Below are 19,771 nucleotides of genomic sequence, written 5' to 3' on the forward strand. Positions count from 1 at the left end.
TCAAGTCCACGAAGGCAAGGGGCTTGGGGTATTGATGGGATAACAAATAACAAAGCAGGACAGTTTGAGGCACAGGAGAGCGTGGGGAAAGGTGATTGGAGAAAGGTGCATGGTTCTGCGCAGGCCTAAGCTCTGCATGTTCAAGAGGTCACTGAGGGGACACTGCACATGCCCAGCTGGAGGGTGGGTGGTCCTAGCCAGTCCTTAACCAACTCAGCTTGATCTAGATGCAGCTGACTCCAAGTTCCTAGAAAACAACTCGGGCAAACATCTTATTGTTTAGGCTACATGCCTCTTGGAGGACCTGCAAATCTTAAAATAACCTTGATTAGTGAAGGCAGGTGAAGTGGATTTAACCATGGTTTCAGGGTCTTTACAGAGGTAAGTTAAAATGAGGTGGTAAGGGTGAGCCCTAACCCAGTATGACTAATATCTTTCTGAAAAGGAGAAATTGGACACAGAGGCAGATGCAGAGGAAAGACTTTATGAAGAGAAATGGGAAAAAGAAGAACAACTACAAGCCAAGGAGAGAGGCCTGGAACAGACCCAGCCCTTAGAAGATGCCAACCCTGCCAATACCTTGATTTTGTTTGTTTTTGCTGTTTTTTAATTTTTATTGGAGTGTAGTTGACTTACAATGTTGTGTTAGTTTCAGATGTACAGAAAAGTGAATCAGTTATACATATATATATCCATTCTTTTTCAGATTCTTTTTCCATATAGGCTATTACAGAGTATTGAGTAGAGTTCCCTGTGCTATGCAGTAGGTTCTTATTAGTTATCTATTTTATATATAGTAGTGTGTATATGTTAATCCCAATCTCCTAATTTATCACTTCCCCCCACATTTCCCCTTGGGTAACCATAAATTTGATTCTCTTGCTTTCTTTCCTGATCTTGCTGCTGACTCCCTCATGGTGGCTGGCTTCCTCGTGCATTTCTAATTTGGACTGTTTGTTCAAGTTTGACAGGCATCCTGTGGGCAGCCTGACCAGGCTGGGTTGAAGGTTTTGCTTTTGCTTCTTCCAGGTGTTCCAAGGAGTACCAGGTAGGAGTAGTTTTTTGGGTTTTTTTGTTTTTGTTTTTTGTGTGTGTGTTTTTTAAATTGTGGTAAAATATACATAACATAAAATTTACTGTCTCAGCCATTTTTAAGTATACAGTTCAGGAGTGCTAAATATTTTCATGTTGTTGTACAGTCAGTCTCCAGGACTCTTCATGTTGCAAAATGGAAACTCTATATTCATTAAACAACTCCCTATATCCCCCTCCCCTCAGGTCCTGGCAACCATTCTACTTTCTTTCTCTATGAATTTTCCAGCCAGGAGTAGCTTTTATGATCACTTCCTGGCCTGGAGACTCTAGGATCACATGAGCAGTGTAAATTTGATCCCAAATCCAAAAGAGGGCAGATGTGTGATTATACATTTCTCAGAGGAGGTCTTCCCCTTCTCAAACCAGACCCAGGCCAGGTTAGAAAATCTTCCTTCTCTGCCTCTTCCAGAGGTTGAATTTTTTCTGGCCTAACTTCACTTAAAAGAAGCTTAAACCCTTAAGGGTCTCAGCTGTATGTGGGGGTCTCATTTCTACCTCCCTGCTTCATGTGGGCTCAAAACTTTGGCTCTAGTCCCTATGGCTATTCAAATCTACTTCCCTGGATATCCAGACCAGTGAAGGGCCCTCAGGGAAGGCAAAGCAGCCTCACTCCCTCCCAACTTCCTTTACTGTCTTGCCCAGGGCTATCCTTATTCCCATGCAGCTCAGCTATGCATAAAAAAATGCTGATTGTTTTATATCCTAAGTTTCTGGGTGTTTTTGTAGAGTTTCCCCGAAAAACTATCAAACCTTCCATTCTGTTGAAAAGGAACCTCACTTACATTTCTTTTTCTTTGTACTGGTTTTTAGCCATAACCGGAATTTTGCCTTATTTTTCCAATGAAACTAGAGCTCTGGTGTTCAGCCGGCACAGCCCCCAGTGGACACACAGGAGGTGCTCAGTGAAAACTAGTAGAGTGACGGAAAAAGAGCCAGAGCTCCCAGTCACGGCTGGGGATGGCCACGGAGGTGGTGCTGCCTCTGCTTCAGGGATGTTTGGGGCCCATAAAATCTGGGTTGACAATGTAGGCAGTGTCCATGAGAAGCTGGGGCTACCTAAGCTTGAATAAAAGGACTAAAGGAACAATGACGATCGTCATCATCATCATAATAATAGCTAATGTTAATCACTTTACGTCATTTAATCCCCCCCCCCACAACACACACATCAGTACCAGAATTAGAAATTCTAGCCCTCATTTTATTTATTCATTTTTAATTTTAATTTTAATTTTTTTTGGCCGTGCCACGTGGCTTGCAGGATCTTAGTTCCCTGACCTGCCCCCTCGGCAGTGAAAGCACGGAGTCCTAACCACTGGACCACCAGGGAATTCCCTCACCCTCATTTTAAAGATGAGGAAAGCAAAGCTCAGAAAGGTCTACAAGTTGCCAAAAATCACACAGCTAGCAAATGGGACAGCAAGCATTAAATCTAAATATGTCTGACCCCAAAGCCCTTGCTGATAGCTCTACATTAGAGGGCAGTCTGAAGGCAAAAGGAGACCACATTCCCCCACCCAGCAGCTTTATGCAGCTGGAAGAGCCTGACTGTGAGGCCCAGGAAGGCCCAGCATATGGGATGAAGCCCAAAAGAATATGGAGCTGGAGGGGTAACCTGAGCACCCTGCAACTTCAGAGACAGGACCCAGAGGTTGCCTCTGTGAATCAGCCTCTGAAGTAGCATATGCACAGAGGACAGGAATATGGAAGGAATAGCTGAATCAATTCAGAATGATTCAGGAAGCTTCTGGGCCCAATAGGGTACCCTCCCGTCCTTTTCTAGCATTCCCCACTTCTCCCAGCATCCCTCATCTCCCCCAGCATCCTCCACTTTTCCCAGCATCCTCTCCTCACCCTGTGTCCCTTCATCTTTCCCAGAATTCCCTCATTTCTCCCAAATGCTTTTTCCCAGGTCCAATCCAGAAACAGCTATCAGCAGATTCTCTCATCAACCAGTAACGCCTTATTTCATCAAGTCTAATGCACAATGGATTGTAAAATGCACGAATATTTTACATGACACTGAGAAAGAGGAGGAAAAACCTATCAGTTAAATTGTGATTTGCCATTGATCCTGATTTCAGAGATGTTAAAATGTGGGGAGTGGGGGAAAGGTGTGAATCAGTGGAATATGGTAACACTAAGAGCCCTATTGTGCACTTGGTGCCTTGTCTGAGAGTTACAGAATGTTTCCATATACAGTGTCTCGCTATTAATGGCTAGTAAGCAGGCAGTATGCCCAGAACCATCTTAGACTCTCAGGCATTCAGTTTTCTGCCCTTATGGAAATCACAGGCTAGTTGGCGGTCTTGGAGGCAGGCTGAGAGAACATATACAGAATGGTTCAAGGCTAGTCTTTATGGACGATAAATTTAATAAGTGTTTGAAGCAGGGATGGATCAAAGTTGGCCAAAGTGATCAAAGTAGGCTTCATGGCAAGGAGAAGGAGACTTAAACTAGAGGATGAAGGATGGAAAATGGGGACAAGAGAAGACACTGAGGAGGGAGAAGTGGGGAGAAAGTGAACAAAGCGTGGAGATGAGGCCCACATGGCAAATGCTCGGGACAGCAGAGAAGGTCCTTTGTCTTGGAGCCGAGAAGCAGCATCAGGGTGTCATGGGAGTCTACTTTGGTCAGGCAGGCCAACACAGGACTACAGAAGGCCTTGAAAACCAAGCAGCTCTTGAGTGTCAGGCAGCAGGGAGCCAGTACAGGTTGTGACCAGGGGAATGACCTGGTGAACACACTCACTCAGGGAACACTGATGGGCAAGATGAGCTGGAGGCCGGAGCTGGAGGCCAGGACAACAACCATTCCTCCAAGCCCTGCAGTGAAGGAAGGTGACCTCTAAAGAGTCTCTACTGGATGTTCATGTGCCTGGCAGGGCCTGGGGGACAGTCCTTCCAGGCGGTTTGAGCCATGCCTAGATGGAAAGGAGTCCTAGACCCTTTACAGAATTGTCCCTTCAGGGCCGGAGCCACCCAGGCATTTGCCTGGTATATTCCCAGGAGGTACAGCTATATGAAGAATCATTCTCTACTCAGTAAAATTGGTAACACCTAACAGATGCAGGGGCTCAAGAGCACATTGCTTACATTTGTACAGAGTGTAAATCACCATATAAGTAAATCCATTCTGCCTCTAGGAATTAAAGAGATGTATTTGGTAAGAGACACATATGTCTGAGACATGCTCATTGATAAAATACTCCAATCTTTCTGCATTGGTCCTACCCGGCGATTTGTAACAAGAACCATAAAACTAGTTAAACCCTGTGAGGGGGTAACTCCACTTTAAGAGGTAGACGCCTAGGAAATAATCAGAAATGGCCCAAAGCAGTGCCACTTGGGAAGGTGGGAGCCAGAGAACCACCCAAGAATCTAAGAGAGAGGAAAAGGCTCAGCTCAGCCAGGAGGGTCAACATCAGGCACCACCTGAGCTGCCTGAGTGAGGCACTTACAAACGTGTCAAGCTGGGGAGAAGTACCCCAACTGTGTGTGCTGCCACCCTGGGTGCTGGGACCCTCTGGAGGCAATGCAGTGTAATCTGGCTTCAGAGCTCCGGCTTCCTCATCTATAAAATGGAAATGAAATTTGCAGTTACTGGCCCTCAGCCTGGTCAGTGGTGAACTATTATTACTACATGTATGACACATACAGATAAGAACAGCTCCACCCTCATTGCAAATGGACACAAATAATTTTAGCTGGGCTGGGGGATGGGTAGAGGGTGCCATATATGTGGCTGCAGGGCTTGGCTCCAGTGTCTGAGGCAGACGTGGGAAATAGGATGCCAGAGAGCCCAGTGCCATGTCTAAGAGTGTCACCTCCAGCCTGGGAGGGAGACCCAGGCGGGAAAGCCAACTTGGCCCACATCTGCCACTCAGACATCTTGATCCCAGCAGCTGACTGCCTCTCCCCGGCTCTTAATCATAACCTCTCATGACCACAGTTCCCTCTACACCTCTGGGGACACCCTGATCACTCCCCCGGCAGGGTTACTCACAGTATAGATAAATCCCTTTCCTCCTGAGGTCAGCCAGACAAGGTTAGACTCGACCCCAGAAGAATGTGTCTAAGAAGAAACCGAGAGGAAACAAAACTAAGGAATTAAAATGCAGCCATCTGGGAATAGGAGGGCTTCCAAGTCATTACTCTGATATGAATCTGGCTCCAGACCGGGCTGGCAGCCTCCTTTAGCTGCCTCCTCACCTCTTCCTCATCTCCACCCATTTGCCTTAGCAAGAAGCCCTCCCTTCAAGAACCTGCTTCTTCTGGCCTTGAGCAGCCTTGCCCCTAGCTCTTGGCAGGACCAGCCTCTCTGCTTGAGCTCTTGGAGAATTTGGTTGGCCCCAGAGAGTCCTCCTTCAATCCTGAGCCCTTCCCACAGGGATAATACCTGCCGGGCAGAGTTCTTGTGAGGACTGGAGATCTAGTTGGTGATGCCAACTGCAACAAATGTAAGCTCCATGAGAGCAGGACTTCCTTTTGTTCTCTGCCCCATCTCCTGCGCCTGGCCCATCGTAAATGCTCATGGATGTTTGTCAAATGAATAATAAATATAAATACGAGCTTGAGTATGTATGTCAATCTCTAGAAGGACCCACAGAACCTAGTATCAGTGATTGTATTTGGACAGATGAAAACAGAGTCCTAAGGAATGGGATACGGAGAGGAAGCTACTTTTCACTGTAAACCAATCGTATCTTTTGATTTTTTCTTTTTTTTCCAGCTGCATCGTGCGTCACGTGGGATCTTAGTTCCCTGACCAGGGATCAAATCCATGCCCCCTGCAGTGGAAGCATGGAATCTTAACCACTGGACCTCCAGAGAAGTCCCTGATTTTTTTTTTTTTTACTGTGCACATACATTATCTACTTGAAATTAAAAACACACCACCGGGCTTCCCCGGTGGCGCAGTGGTTGGGAATCTGCCTGCCAATGCAGAGGACACGGGTTCGTGCCCTGGTCAGGGAGGATCCCACATGCCGCAGAGCAACTAAGCCCGTGCGCTACAACTACTGAGCCTGCGCTCTAGAGCCCGCAAGCCACAACTACTGAGCCCACGTGCTGCAACTACTGAAGTCCACGTGCCTAGAGCCCATGCTCCACAACAATAGAAGCTGCCGCAATGAGAATCCCATGCACCGCAACGAAGAGTAGCCCCTGCTTGCCACAACTAGAGAAAGCCCGCGTGCAGCAATGAAGACCCAACACAGCCAAAAAATTAAATAAAATAAATAAATAAAAACACAACACCGTTTACATTAGCACCCCCAAAATGAAATACTTTGATATAAACCTAACAAAATATGCTGAAGATCTACATGATCAAAACTATAAAGCTGTGATGAAAGAAATCAAGGAAGACCTAAATAAATCAAGAGATAGTCCATGTTCATGGATAGGAAGACTCAATACTGTTAAGATGTTTGTCCTCCCCAACTTGAGCTATAGATTCAATGTCATCTCAATCAAAATCCCAGCGAGTTATTTTGTGGATATCTACAAACTGATTCTAAAGTTTATATGGAGAGGTAAAAGACCCAGAATGGCCAACACAATATTGAAGAACAAATTTGGAGGACACACACAACCTGACTTCAAGACTTATATAAAGCTACAGTAAACAAGACAGTGTGGTACTGGCAAAAGAATAGACAAATAGATCCATGGAACAGAATAGAGAGCCCAGAAGTAGACCCACATAAATATAAGTAACTAATCTTTGACAAAGGAGCAAAGACAATTCAATGGAGAAAGGATAGTCCTTTCAACAAATGGTACTGGAACGAGTGGACATCCACATACCAAAAAAAAAAAGAGAACCTAGGCACAGACCTTATACCTTTTACAAAAATTAATTCAAAATGGATATTAGACCTAAATGTAAAATGCAAAAGAATAAAACTTCTAGAATATAACATAGGAGAAAATCCAGGTGACCTTGGGTTTGGTAATGAGTTATTATGTACATTAAAAGCACGATCCATAAAAGGAAACATTAATAAGTTAGACTTTATTAAAATTTAAAACTTCTGCTCTACAAAAGACACAGCTAAGAAAATGAAGAGAAAATATTTACGAAAGACCTGATAAAAGACTTGTATCCAAAATATACAAAAAACTCTTCAAACTCAACAAGAAAAAATAAAAGAACCCAATTAAAAAGTGGACAACAAATCTGAACAGACACCTCACCAAAAAGATATATGGTTGGCAAATAAGCATATGAAAAGATGCTCAACAACATATGTCACTAGGGAATTACATTTAAAACAACAATGAGATAGCACTATACACCTATTACTTTGTGGCTAAAATCCAAGAAACTTACACTACTAAATGCTGACAAGAAGTAGAGCAACAGGAACACTCATTGATTGTTGGTGGAAATGCAAAATGGTACAGCCACTTTGGAAGACAGTTTGGTGGTTTCTTACAAGTTAAACATAGCCTTACCATATGATCCAGTAGTAATGCTCTTTTTACCCAACTGAGTTGAAGAGTTATGTCCACATAAAAACCTGCACACATATGTTTATAGCAGCTTTACCAATAAGCACCAAAAGCTGGAAGCAACCAAAATATCCCTTAATAAGTGAATAAACTATAGTACATCCATACAATGGGACATTATTAGGCACTGAAAAGAAATGAGCTATCGAGCCACAAAAAGATATGAAGGAACTGGAAATGCATATTTCTAAGTATAAGAAACCAATCTGGAAAGGCTACATACTGTGTGATTCCAACTGTATGACATTTTGGAAAAGGCTAAACTACAGAGATGGCAGAAAGATTGGTGGTTGTCAGAGGATGCAGGGAGAGAGGGATGAATAGGTGTAGCACAGAGGATTTGTAGGGCAGTGAAACTATTCTGACATTGTCACAATTTCATTATATATTTGTCAAAATCCATAAATGTACAACACCAAGAGTGAACCCTAATGTAGACTATGAACTTTAATAATGTTTTAATATACTAATAATAATGTATTAATATTGATTCATCAATTGTAACAAACCACACTAATAACACATGTTAATAACAAGGGGCACTGTGTGACTGGGGTAGGGTGGCCATATGGAGCTCTTTATACTTTCTCCTCAATCTTTCTGTAAATCTATTGATAAACTGTCCTAAAAAAAACCCCACTAATTACTTTTTAAAAGCTTAAAAATTATAAAATAAAAATTATTCAGTCAATGTTATGGGCTTTGCCAGCAGACAGCCCAGGGTTTAAGTCCCAGATTCTGAACCAGCCTCAGCTTCCTCCTCTGGGGTTAACAGTCACGCCTTATAGGCTTACAGGTTCCAGAACTCCGTTGCTGCAGCCTGACAGTCAAAAATTATGTTGCCTATGTGATTTCCACGGACAGGGAGAAGAGTGGTCTTCTCTTGACTGGGAGGGGAACCAGGGCAAGTAGGACCAGGAGGCACCCTCTGCAGAGATGTCATCCAAGAAAGGTTTCCCAGCTGCAGGAAGATGCTGGAAAGCACCTGGCCCCAGCCCAGCCTCTGCTGGGCCAGCTGGTCTGCTGGCTCTGTGCAGAACCGCTTCACTGGGGCCTGGGACAGACCCTCCAAAGAGACAAGCAGGAGGGCTACATAGCCTGAGACCCAGTGCAGTGGAGGTGGGAAGGGGCCTGCAGAGCAAGGGGGGCCAGAAGGATCACCACCCTGCTCTGGTGTACCCCTTCCACTATGGGACCATGGGAAGCCCCTAATCACCTTCTTCATCCACAAAATACCACTACCCAGGCCCACTCCTAGGGTGGCAGTGAGGGTACCAGGAGGGAGGAGGAGAGCAATCTTAAATGTACGACTTCTCCACCAAGCAGCAAGTGGCACTAATATTACTGCTATCGGATCAGCTACCAATGCAAAGCCTCCAAGGCAGCAATGGGGAGAGAGAAAGATCCGAGCTTCTGAACACGTGACTTAACCTCTCCAAGCCTCAGTTGCCTCATCTGTAATATGGGAAAATTGCAGTTCTTCACCTCCTGGGCTCTGTGTGAATTTGGTGAGATAGTGCCCGCACAGAGCTTAGCACCCTACCTGGCATGGAGATGTCTTTAAACGGTAGCTCCCTGCATCTTCATAAGGTGTGAATGGCATCCCCACTAACTGGGTCATTCTGGCTCAATCGCCGTCCCTGCCAGGGCTTCCTCTGTAATTCCAAAGACAGAGGAGGCCACCGTATTGCCACCATTAGGGATAGCATTTATTGACTTGCGGGTGCTAGCCTGGGAACTTGGACAAATTGAATCCTGTGGACAAGGTCTTGGCACTCAGAGAGCTGGGCTGGAAAAAACACAGTTGCAAAAAAGGCAGAATGAACTCAACAGCTATGGGAAAGACTTGGAGCCCTGAAGAGAGTTGTCAAGGAGGGTCCTGTTTAACAGAAGGAGAAGGGGGACATTGAGTGACAAGGAGCCTGGCTCCCAATAAGGCCAGTGTTGTCTGCACAGTGTTATCCTTGAACCCTGGAGACCCAAGCAGGTGGGGTCTGGCTCCGCAGAGGAACCAGCCAGAGTGAGGGGGGCAGCAAGGACGCACAGGGGGAGGTGGCAGCTGCTAAATCCCTACCTGTGAGAGTGTCAGGACCCAGGAACTATCGGCCAGGGGCAGGGTGGCAGGGAGTAGTCAGCTTGCGGAGGCAGATTTGGAGACTTCCACACAACAGCGAGGGCTAGCACCAGACCTCCTAGTTTCAAATTCCAGCTCACTGCCTATTGGCTGACCTTGGGCAGGAGATTTAACCCCTGGGCCTCAGTTCCCAGGAGTAAAATGGGGATGACTGTAGCAACCACCATACAGGGTTGTGGTGAGGATCTGAGATCAAGCCGGTTTAGCATTTAACAGTGTGTACCCAGAATAAATGGCAGCAACTATTATTACTGTTGTTTAGGGGAAGGCTGGCAGCAAGCCTTCTCACCTGCCTGCCCCCTCCCTCTTACTTGGGTCCCACCTTTACACAGGCCTGTTACATATAACTTTGCCTGGACTGGATCACATTAGAGAGGCGCAGAGCCTAGGAAACCCTCTGACTCCACCCCTATTCCATGCAGGAGTCTCCTCTACAGCTTGCCCAGCCTCTCCTCACATGCCTCCTCTAACGGGGAGCTCACCACTCCATGAGGCAGCCTGTTCCACATTCGGACAGCTCTGGTCACAAGTCCTCTAGGCGGAGCTAAAATCTCCTCCCTGCAAACTGCCCCTTAGTGGAAGTGATTTTTTGCCAGGGACTTTCCGATGTCTGGAATCTACCCATCCCACAAATGCTAGGAACCCTCTGAGCAGGGCCTGTCATTCCTCCAGAAGTCTCCCCTGAACCCCATCCTGAGCATCTCATGCAGAATGGCACAACTGTTCCCCACAGGGATACACAAATCTCCTCCAATGCCTGGGTCCATGAGGCAAAAAAAGTCTTGGATGTTCCCAGATCTGACATTAATAATAGTTCACATTCACTTGCCTCACTCAACTCTTACAAAACCCCTGTGAGGCATATACTACTTTTTCCTCCAAGTTTTAAAATTGTAGTGATATACATATAACATAAAATCTTAACCATTTCTAAGTGTACATGTCAGTGGTATTAAGTACATTTACATTGTTGTGCAACCATCACCACCATCTATCTCCAGAAATATTTTCATCTTGTGAAATTGAAACTCTAAATCCATTGAACAATAACTCCCCCATTCCCTCCTCCCCCCGGCTCCTGGCAACCACCATTCTACTTTCCATTTCTACAATCTGACTACTCTTAGGTACCGTACATAAGTGGGATCATACAGAATTTGTCTTTCTGTGTCTGGCTTATTTCGCCTAGCATAAAGTCCTCAAGATTCATCCATGTCGTAGCATGCATCGAATTTCCTTCCTGTTTAAGTCTGGATAATATTCCAGAGTGTGTGTGTGTGTGTGTGTATACATACACATATACATATTGTTTATCCATTCATCTGTCACTGGACACTTTAGTTGCTTCTACCCTTCTGTCTATTGCAAATAATGCTGCTACAAACATGGGTGTACTAATATCTCTTTGAGACCCCACTTTTAATTCTTTTGGGTGTACACCCAGAAGTGGGACCGCTGGGTCATATGGTAGTTCTAGTTTTAATTATTTTAGGAATTGCCAAACTGTTTTCCACGGTATCATGGAAATGGATTGTACCATTTTACAATCCCACCAACAGTGCACAAGAGTTCCAATTTCTCAATATCCCAGCCAATGCTTGTTATTTTGTTTTGTTTCTACGTAGTAGCCATCCTAATAGGTGTGAGAGGGTACAGGGAGAGCCTATGCTTACTCCTATTTTACAGCTGAGGAAAGTGAGACTGGAGAGGTGCCCTGACTTGCCCAAGGTCTCACAGGCAGCACGTGGCAGAGCTTGGATTCAAGCTCAGGCTGTCTAAGCCTGTCCAGTGCTCTCAACAGCTCCCATCCCGGCAAATCCCTGCAGTCCAACTGATCAGTGACCACCCTGGAGCCTCCAACATCCTCTGAGCTCCATCCAGGGAGCCCTGGCCAGGGAGGAGGTGGTGACCTTGGACATACCCCCACCCTGCCCCAGAGTGCTAAACTAACCCCAGCCCCTGGATCGTTTCAGCAAAGGCCTTACCCTGCATGGCCCACAGAGATGACAGCCTGGAGGTGTCCTCTAGTTGGTCCCTGCTCTCAGGGCAGGAGCGGGGAAGGGGCCGGGGGCTCGCTCCACAGCTGCCTGATGGGCTGGTGGCTGCTTGGATTATCTTGCACGAGAGCAGGGACAGCCCTGGCAGCGCAGGGCAGCCCGCAGACTCTTGAATCCGGTGGGACGGGGGCTCGGCAGAGGCTGGAGCGCAGGGTAGGGCCTCTCGGGAGACGAGGCGGGGCACACGAGGTGACAGCAACCTATGCAGGGTCGGGTGTGTCCTCTGCACTGCCTCATCACGCCTGAGTGACCGTGGGAAGCTAGGAGTCCTCCCTGCACCTCAGTTTCTTCATCTGTAAAACGGGGGAGACTAAGTCAAACCTAGCAGGGAGCTGTGGACATTAAATGAGCACCAGACACACACTGCCTGGCTGAAGAGTGGGCACCGACAGTGCTGGCCACCCCTGCCTCCTCCCAGGCCCATGTGTTCTTCCACTTACCCCACACTTGTCCCACCTCTATCCCACACTGCTCCGCCCCTCACCATTGGTGGGCTGGCAGAGACTTGAGATTAAGTGTCCAGTCCCCCAGGTGACTCTGAGGACTAATACATTTGAATGTGTTAGTTCTGGTCTGATTCCTAGAAAGACAAATAAACACCATAACAGTAATTCCTTCAGGTAAACAAAGACATGGTGACAACGATGTTTGCGAATGCATTATTTATAACAGTGATAACTTGGTAGCACCTGAACTTCTTCCATAGGAACTAGCTGAATACCATCCGACCACGCAATGGGATAGTACGTGGCCACTCTAAAGAATGATGGAGGGCTTCCCTGGTGGCGCAATGGTTAAGAATCCGCCTGCCAATGCAGGAGACACGGGTTCAAGCCCTGGTCTGGGAAGATCCCACATGCCGCGGAGCAACTAAGCCCGTGCACCACAACTACTGAGCCTGCACTCTAGAGCCTGCAAGCCACAACTACTGAGCCCACGTGCCACAACTACTGAAGCCCATGCGCCTAGAGCCCATGCTCCACAACAAAGAGAAGCCACCGCAATGAGAAGCCCGCGCACCGCAGTGAAGAGTAGCCCCTGCTCACCACAACTAGAGAAAGCCCACGTGCAGCAACGAAGACCCAACACAGCCAAAAAAATAAAATAAATTAAAAAAAAAAAAAAGAAAGTCAAGTATAGATGATCCCATAGGACATAGAGCTGTGTGCGTGCATACTTACAGACCCTTGCTCCTCCAAGTATGGTTTCCTGATCAATAGCAGTAGAATCACTTAAGAGCTTGTGGAGTCTTGGGCCCACCCCAGGCCTTTGTAATGAGAATTTAACAAAATCTCCAGGTGATTCATGTGCAGGTTACAGTTTGAGGAGTGATGAAGTAAGGCACTGTCTGAAGAGTTGCCCAGTAAAATATTATTGGGGGTGGTTACCTTTGGGGAGTGGGATTGAGATTTTCTCTTCTTCTTGTGCTTTTCTGAATTGTTGGTATTTTTTATAATAAGCACATATCATAAAAGCAATAAAGCTATTAAATGCTTACACAGGCTTAAGATCCAAAACTATAAAACTCCTAGAAGAAAACAAAGGTAAAAAGCTTCATGACATTGTATTTGCAATGACTGCATAGATATGATATCAAAAGCACAGGCAACAAAAGCATAAATAGACAAATGGAACTACATCAAAACTGAAAACTTTTGTGCATCAGAGGACACAGCAACACAGTGAAAAGGCAACCTATGGAATGGAAGAAAGTGTTTGCAAATACGATATGGAGTTAATATCCAGAATATATAAAGAACTCCTACAACTCAACAACAAAAAAATCAAATAAGCTGATTAAAAAATGGCAAAGGACTTGAGTAGATATTTTTTCAAAGAAGACATACAAATGGTCAACAGCTAAATGAAAAGATGCTCACCATCACTAATCTCCAGAAAAACACAAATCAAAACCACAGTGAGATATCACCTCACACCCATTAAGATGACCACTACCAAAAACCCAGATAATAACAAGTGTTGGCGATGATATGGAGACACTGGAACACTTGTGCACTTGTGGTAGGATTGTAAAATGCTGCAACTGCCATGAAAAATAGTATGGAGGTTCCTAAAAGTTAAAAACAGAATTACCATACGATACAACAATTCCATTTCCAGGTATATACCTCAAAGAATTGAACGCAGGGTCTTAAAGAGATATTTGTATACCCATGTTCATAGCAGCACTAGTAACAACAGCTAAAACATGAACAACCCTAGTGTCCATTGGCAGATAAATGGATAAACAAAATGTGGTATATATACAAGGGAATATTATTCAGCCTTAAAAAGGGAATTCTGATGCATGCTACAACACAGATAAGCCTTGAGGACATTATGCTAAGTGAAATAAGCCAGATACAGAAAGACAAATACTGTATGATTCCATTTATGTGAGGTACCTAAGAGTAGTCAAATTCGTAGAAACAAAGTAGAACGGTGGTTGCCAGGGACTGTCTGGAGGGAGAAAGGGGGAGTTATTGTTTAATGGGTACAGTTTCAGTGTTACAATATGAAAAAGTCATAGAGATCTGTTTTGTAACCATGTAAATGTACTTTAATACCTTTGAACTATACACTAAAAAATGATTAAGATGGTTAAAGAGTGCTTATGAAGAGATGTTAATGATTTGAGAAAGTAGGAAGACAAAGAAGCAGGGAAGTTCTAGCTCTTGGGAAAGAGGGAAAGGCAGATGTGGCAGTAGGCAAGGGAAGATTGAGGAGACCTGTGGGTGCTAGATAAAGTCAGAAATGGGGGCTTGGATGTGGTTAAGAGTCCTGGGCCAGAATGTGGACATTCTCAGGCTACGACAGATAACAGGCACCAAGAAAGCTTGAAGAGCAGGGCCTGACCTTTCTGAATAGCTGTCCACAATGGCAAGTCCACATCTCTTTGGCCTTTCAAATTCTTCACCTTGACCTCAACGTTGCTAACTGTAGCCACATCCCCACTCATCCACCTCTTCATCACCTGAGATCGACCCAAGGGGGAAGTTCTGGCTGGTTCTCCAGGCGTTGGCTATTGAGCCCTTCCTGGCTGAGATGCACAGACAGAACTCTCCCAGCAGCCCCTGGGAAGCTTGGGAGGTACTTTCCCAGGATGTCCACAGCCCTGTTCCAGGGCACACCATCCCCCAGTTGCGGAACAGTGCCCTCAGGCAAGCGTGCAGGAGAGTCGGAGCCCAGAAGCCCCCTGGGATTGTCACAGGGCTAGAGGCCACAGTTCTCAGACTTCCATGGAGCCTCTCAGGGTCAAGGGGTCAGACTGTCCACTTCAGACCAGATGCCTCTTCCTCCCAAGGCCAAGGCTGGGTCATGGACAGCCACCATGGACAGTGTTGCAGGGGTGGGGGGATAGGGTGAATGCAGTCTCCAGAGACATTTTGCAGCCCTCCAAATGGCAAGAGCTGTAAGAAACCTGACTGCCCTGAACTCTCAGCTGAGGCAGGAGAGGAGACCCTGGGTCTGGTCATAGAAAATCTGGGACCAGAACCCCCAGAACCCTGGGCCCCAACTTGCAGGCCAGGCTGCCCCAGGCCGAGTCTGTCTTGAGAATCCCACTCTCTGCAATGATTTATCTTGGGTACCATCGAAGCCCCTGAAATGGGGTGGAAGGCTGGGGGTATTCCAGGCCTCCAACATCATCCTCTACCCCCAAAGCTGCCAGAACAGGCATCCCCAAAGCCACTTAAATCCCCATATACTTGAGAGGAAGTCCAAATTCTCACCTGACTTTCAGGGTTCTTCAGAATTTGGTCCCCACCACTTCCTCTCAGCTCCCTTTTGCAGCCCTCCTGAACTTCCCACCCTTTCCCAAACGCCATTGGGCTTTAGCACTTGCTACTCTTGCTTCCTCCCCATCTCTGCCTAACAGATTGTGCTTCCTTCTTAAGCAAGGGGCTGTCCTGAAGTGCCCAGGCAGCTGCAGTCAGTCTCCTCTGTCCCTTGGGATGGGCTGTACACCTGTACCAAGAGCAGGGAGCCTGTGTTATATATCGGGTTGGCTAAAAAGTTCTTGTGGAAAAACCCGAACAAACTTTTTGGCCAACCCAATATCTCTCCCTAGTTTCCAGCACCATGACCAGCCAGCCCGATAAATGTTTATTGACTGAGGCAATGAACATGAGTTTTCTGCCTGCCTTTTATGGCTAATTCTAGTACTTTCTCAAAGGCTCTGGAACATGGCCTTGACCTTCCACAGTAATGGGCCCCTAAGTGCCAGCTGATTTACCTATACTATCTCATGTAATTCTATGGCACAGGTATTAACATTCCCATTTTACTGCTGGGAATTTGTGCAGCCAGGTTAGAAGCCAGCCTATGCGTATTCCATTGTGCCTCCATGTGGCCTCCCAGCAAACTACCAGAGTGGGGAACAAAAGGTGTGTCCACAGACTTCCAAGGAATTCTCCACTGTCCAGTGATCCCTTAAACCTGCCCTTTGAGGAAGGTGGCTAAGAGATGGGACTGGTGGCATCCAGATCTGATGGCAGGTGGCCGAGTCTGGGGGACCTTTGGAAAGAGGCTGATCGGAACCGCAAGTTCCCCGATGCCCAGTTCTCCAGCCTTAGCAGAGACAGGGGCCCAAGTTAAAAAAAAAAAAAAAAAAGAACAAACAAGTAGCCTCTAACAGGTGGCTGAATTAGAAGAGGGGAAGGGGTCAAAAAGATGCACTTGAGATGACTCTCAACTCTACCCAGCTTCCAAAATGGCCCAGAGAAAGCCCCAGGTTTGAAAGAGCCTTCCAGGGGTGCTTTTTAAGCACCAATGTTGCTTTACAAATACTATCTCTGCCTTTCCTACACCCCTAAGGAGTTTTATAATCTGTATTTTACATGTGAACTAATTTAAGTCATTAGGTGAGAGTTCAAGGTCAGGCAGCTACGCATACAAACCCAGGCTAGCCTGCCTTCAAAGGCCAAGTCTTAACCACTGCTCTAGACTGCCTCCATCCCACTTCCTGAAAAATCCAGAGAAAACAAGTTACCCACCCACTCCCTCATGCCATCATGGTCCTGAAAAGTATTATGAGTGAGCTGACCCCATGTGTAACATGAGCTGAGATACAAAAATGTTCTTGGGTTTACCTCAAGTATTTATTCTGGATGGAGAATAAAATCCAAGGAGAGATTAAAAAAAAAAATCTAAAAGACAAAGAAAGTTATTTCCAGAGTTGTCCATAAAAATCAAATTATTAATTGCAAAACACCTGGAAGCAATCTAATTTCACAATTGAGGGACAAAGGCTGCATATCCTGGAATGGGCTGTTAACGTGGCAGATACCACATGGACTTTAAAAATCACAGTTAGTTGGTTTATGTGCATTTATTAGAATAAATGCAAAGTGTAAAAGCAGAACACTTCATTTTAATTTCAGAATACCAACTGAATGAGGAAGGCTCACGTATGCCATTTTATTTTTTTCCTTTCCATTAAAGAATTTTAAATAAATTTTTGATAGGTAATTCATGTACATAATTCATGCACATAGTACATTAAGGTCTAAAGAACTAAAGCAATATCCAGTGGAACAGCCCCCAGTAACCCATGACAACCATTTAAGAATGTGGGTTTGTTGATTTACAAAACTCAGAAGGGAACGCAGAGAGAAGCAACTTGCTTTATGGTTATTTGAATGTTTTTTTTCCTACAAGGCTGATGAAAGCAAAGGTTTAAAAAAGAAACCCAGAGCAGAGAATTCACACCCTTTTTCTGAGACATAATTCAGAGCTTCTTTCTGGGACTGTGTTTTTCAAGTCTAGCTCAAATCCCTCTTGCTGTGATCTGTGAAGGAAGGAAGCAGCTAAATTGGGGTGGTCAAGTCAGGCAAAGAAAACCATGTGAGAGAAAATCAACCGCTTTCTTACCTGTTCACATACCAGGATGAAGTTTTCTAGGGCTTGGAACAGGTACCTAGGAGCTGGGGGCAGTGGGTGCCAGGTGGGAAAAGCTGTGGCTTCCCCCAGCCCACAATCCAGGCTTCCCGACTGATGGGAAGGGCGGGGAAAGCAGGCCACTGCAACTGACTCAGAAACTGGAGCCAGCAAGGGCGGGGCAGGGCCACGTGGCCCCAGCCAGCCTTGGAGAGTGGAGTAGGAGGGGGCCACAAACCCAGACGATCAGACCGGAACTCTTCTGACCAAGTGCGCCTGGCAAGTTAACGGTGGCAAGTTAATGGTGGGAGTCTGCAGAACCAAGTCTTGGCTCCCAGACAGGCTAGGTCATTTTAAGGGGCTACCCCAGTGCCTCTCCAGAACACGTTTATTCTGACAAAAACCCTTCTACAAAACTTACTAAAACTGGGTGATGTGGTAGTGACTGGAGTGCATGTGTACATAGGGGGACAAACATTAGATGGAGAAAAGGCCTTTGATAAATATCATCAGTGTCGAGGACCAGTCAATTACCCAGTCTACAGATGGAGACATAAGCCCAGAGAGATGAAGTATCTAACCCAAGATCACACAGCCAGAGGGCTTCCTTCCTTACGTGACTTGGCCTGTCCTGGTGTAATACGCGATCTGGCACAGCACTTGTGGGAGTTCCTGATGACATGAAAGAGAGGTCCTTTGCTCAACCCGATCTCCAAGGACAAGGGTCACTCTCACTTTGCCTGCATCAGAAAGCTGAGAATGGTTCTGCTAGCACAGTTCTGTGGGAACTTAAGGGGGAGCTCCATCTCTAACAAGCTCCCTAATGTACTTAGACTATATTTGGAATATTTAGGGGTGGGCCAATTCCCCAAGGGATCCTTTTTTTTTTTTTTTCAGCCGCACTGTGCGGCTTGCAGGATCTTAGTTCCCTGACCAGGGATTGAACCCGGGTCACGACAGTGAAAGCGCCGAGTCCTAACCACTGGACAACCAGGCAATTCCCTCAAGGAATCCTTTAGTTCCCCCACCAGCAGACAAGTAGAGAGCAAGGGACAGGGGAAGGGCTATGCTCAAGGCATCAAACTACCCAAGATAGTTTGCATGTTTCCCTGAAAGCAAGCACAGAATCCTTTACTAAGGAGTCCCTTATGAACATCTAGGATTCCACAGCACCTGGTTTGGGAAATGCTGGCCTAGAAGATGTTAGCATATATTATTCTGAATGTCAATGCCTGGCAAAAGTAGTTGTTCAAGAAAAGTTTCCCAAGAAATGGTTTCTCAGTTGGACTGACAAAACCAGATTCCTGGTTTGGCCAGCAGGACAATAATGCCCACACTGGAACTTCCAGCAGGACAATAACGCCCACACTGGAATGTGCTATGGCTAATTTCCCACCCCTGTGCCCAAGGCTGTGACTACACTGGCCACACCGTCAGCAAGGCCTTGCTGTATTTCTACCAAGCTGATTCATAGTAGTCAAGCAGCCCATGGGAGGGCAAGTGGGGTGGAGGTGATGGGGGTACAGCCACAGCATATCACTGGGGTCTCACAGAAGTCTGAACAAACTCCACTGTGCCCTCTCCAGGACCTCTTGGCTTAGAATGATGCCCCTTTCTTTCAAAGCATCGCATATAGGGCTGCAATTCAAGATGGAAGTGGCTGCAGTTCTCCCAGCACTTTTGGATCCAAGTTCTGTGGCCATACCTCCTCAGACACCCTGGAAGCTCAGTGGAAAGCACTTTGCTGTTACTATGACCCCTAGTAACAAGAGGTTGGTCTTATTCTCCCATTTTACAGAAAGGAAGCTGAGACCAAGCTTAGAGACTGGTGAACACAGGTCATGTGACTTCATATCCAGTGTTCTTTCTATGGACTTCACTCCTACTTGGCATTTGGCAGATGGGATCTTGTTTCTGATTGCTTTATGTTAAGTCACCTTTCTCCAGTTGCAGCATCAGCTCCTTAAAGGCAAGAGATTCCTCAGTGTGCCTTGTTAACAGCAGTAGACCCCCTAATGACTCACAGTAAATGCTAATACTTTTCACCAGGGAATGAGAGTTGCTTTTGATTAGGCCATTTCTGGAGAGTT

At 46.0% G+C, this 19,771-nt stretch overlaps 1 protein-coding gene across 8 annotated transcripts in view; it reads right to left on the reverse strand.

Moving 5' to 3' along the window:
* The window catches only part of IL34 (interleukin 34), a 63,643-nt gene extending 43,872 nt beyond the window's left edge, over positions 1-19,771 (reverse strand). For 2 of the 8 annotated variants that reach the window (XM_059904865.1, XM_059904862.1), the window contains exons 1-2: positions 17,688-19,771; positions 4,556-4,668 (exon numbers count right to left, since the gene is read on the reverse strand). The gene's annotated coding sequence lies outside the window, so the exon portion shown is untranslated. Of the gene's footprint in view, positions 1-4,555; positions 4,669-9,156; positions 9,173-11,732; positions 12,230-12,288; positions 12,771-17,675 lie in introns of those variants that run through there. The other 6 variants (XM_059904870.1, XM_059904860.1, XM_059904863.1 and 3 more) reach the window with 5 other exon arrangements.

Source organism: Balaenoptera ricei, chromosome 19 (assembly GCF_028023285.1).
Source record: "Balaenoptera ricei isolate mBalRic1 chromosome 19, mBalRic1.hap2, whole genome shotgun sequence".
In the NCBI taxonomy this organism is placed as follows: domain Eukaryota; kingdom Metazoa; phylum Chordata; class Mammalia; order Artiodactyla; family Balaenopteridae; genus Balaenoptera; species Balaenoptera ricei.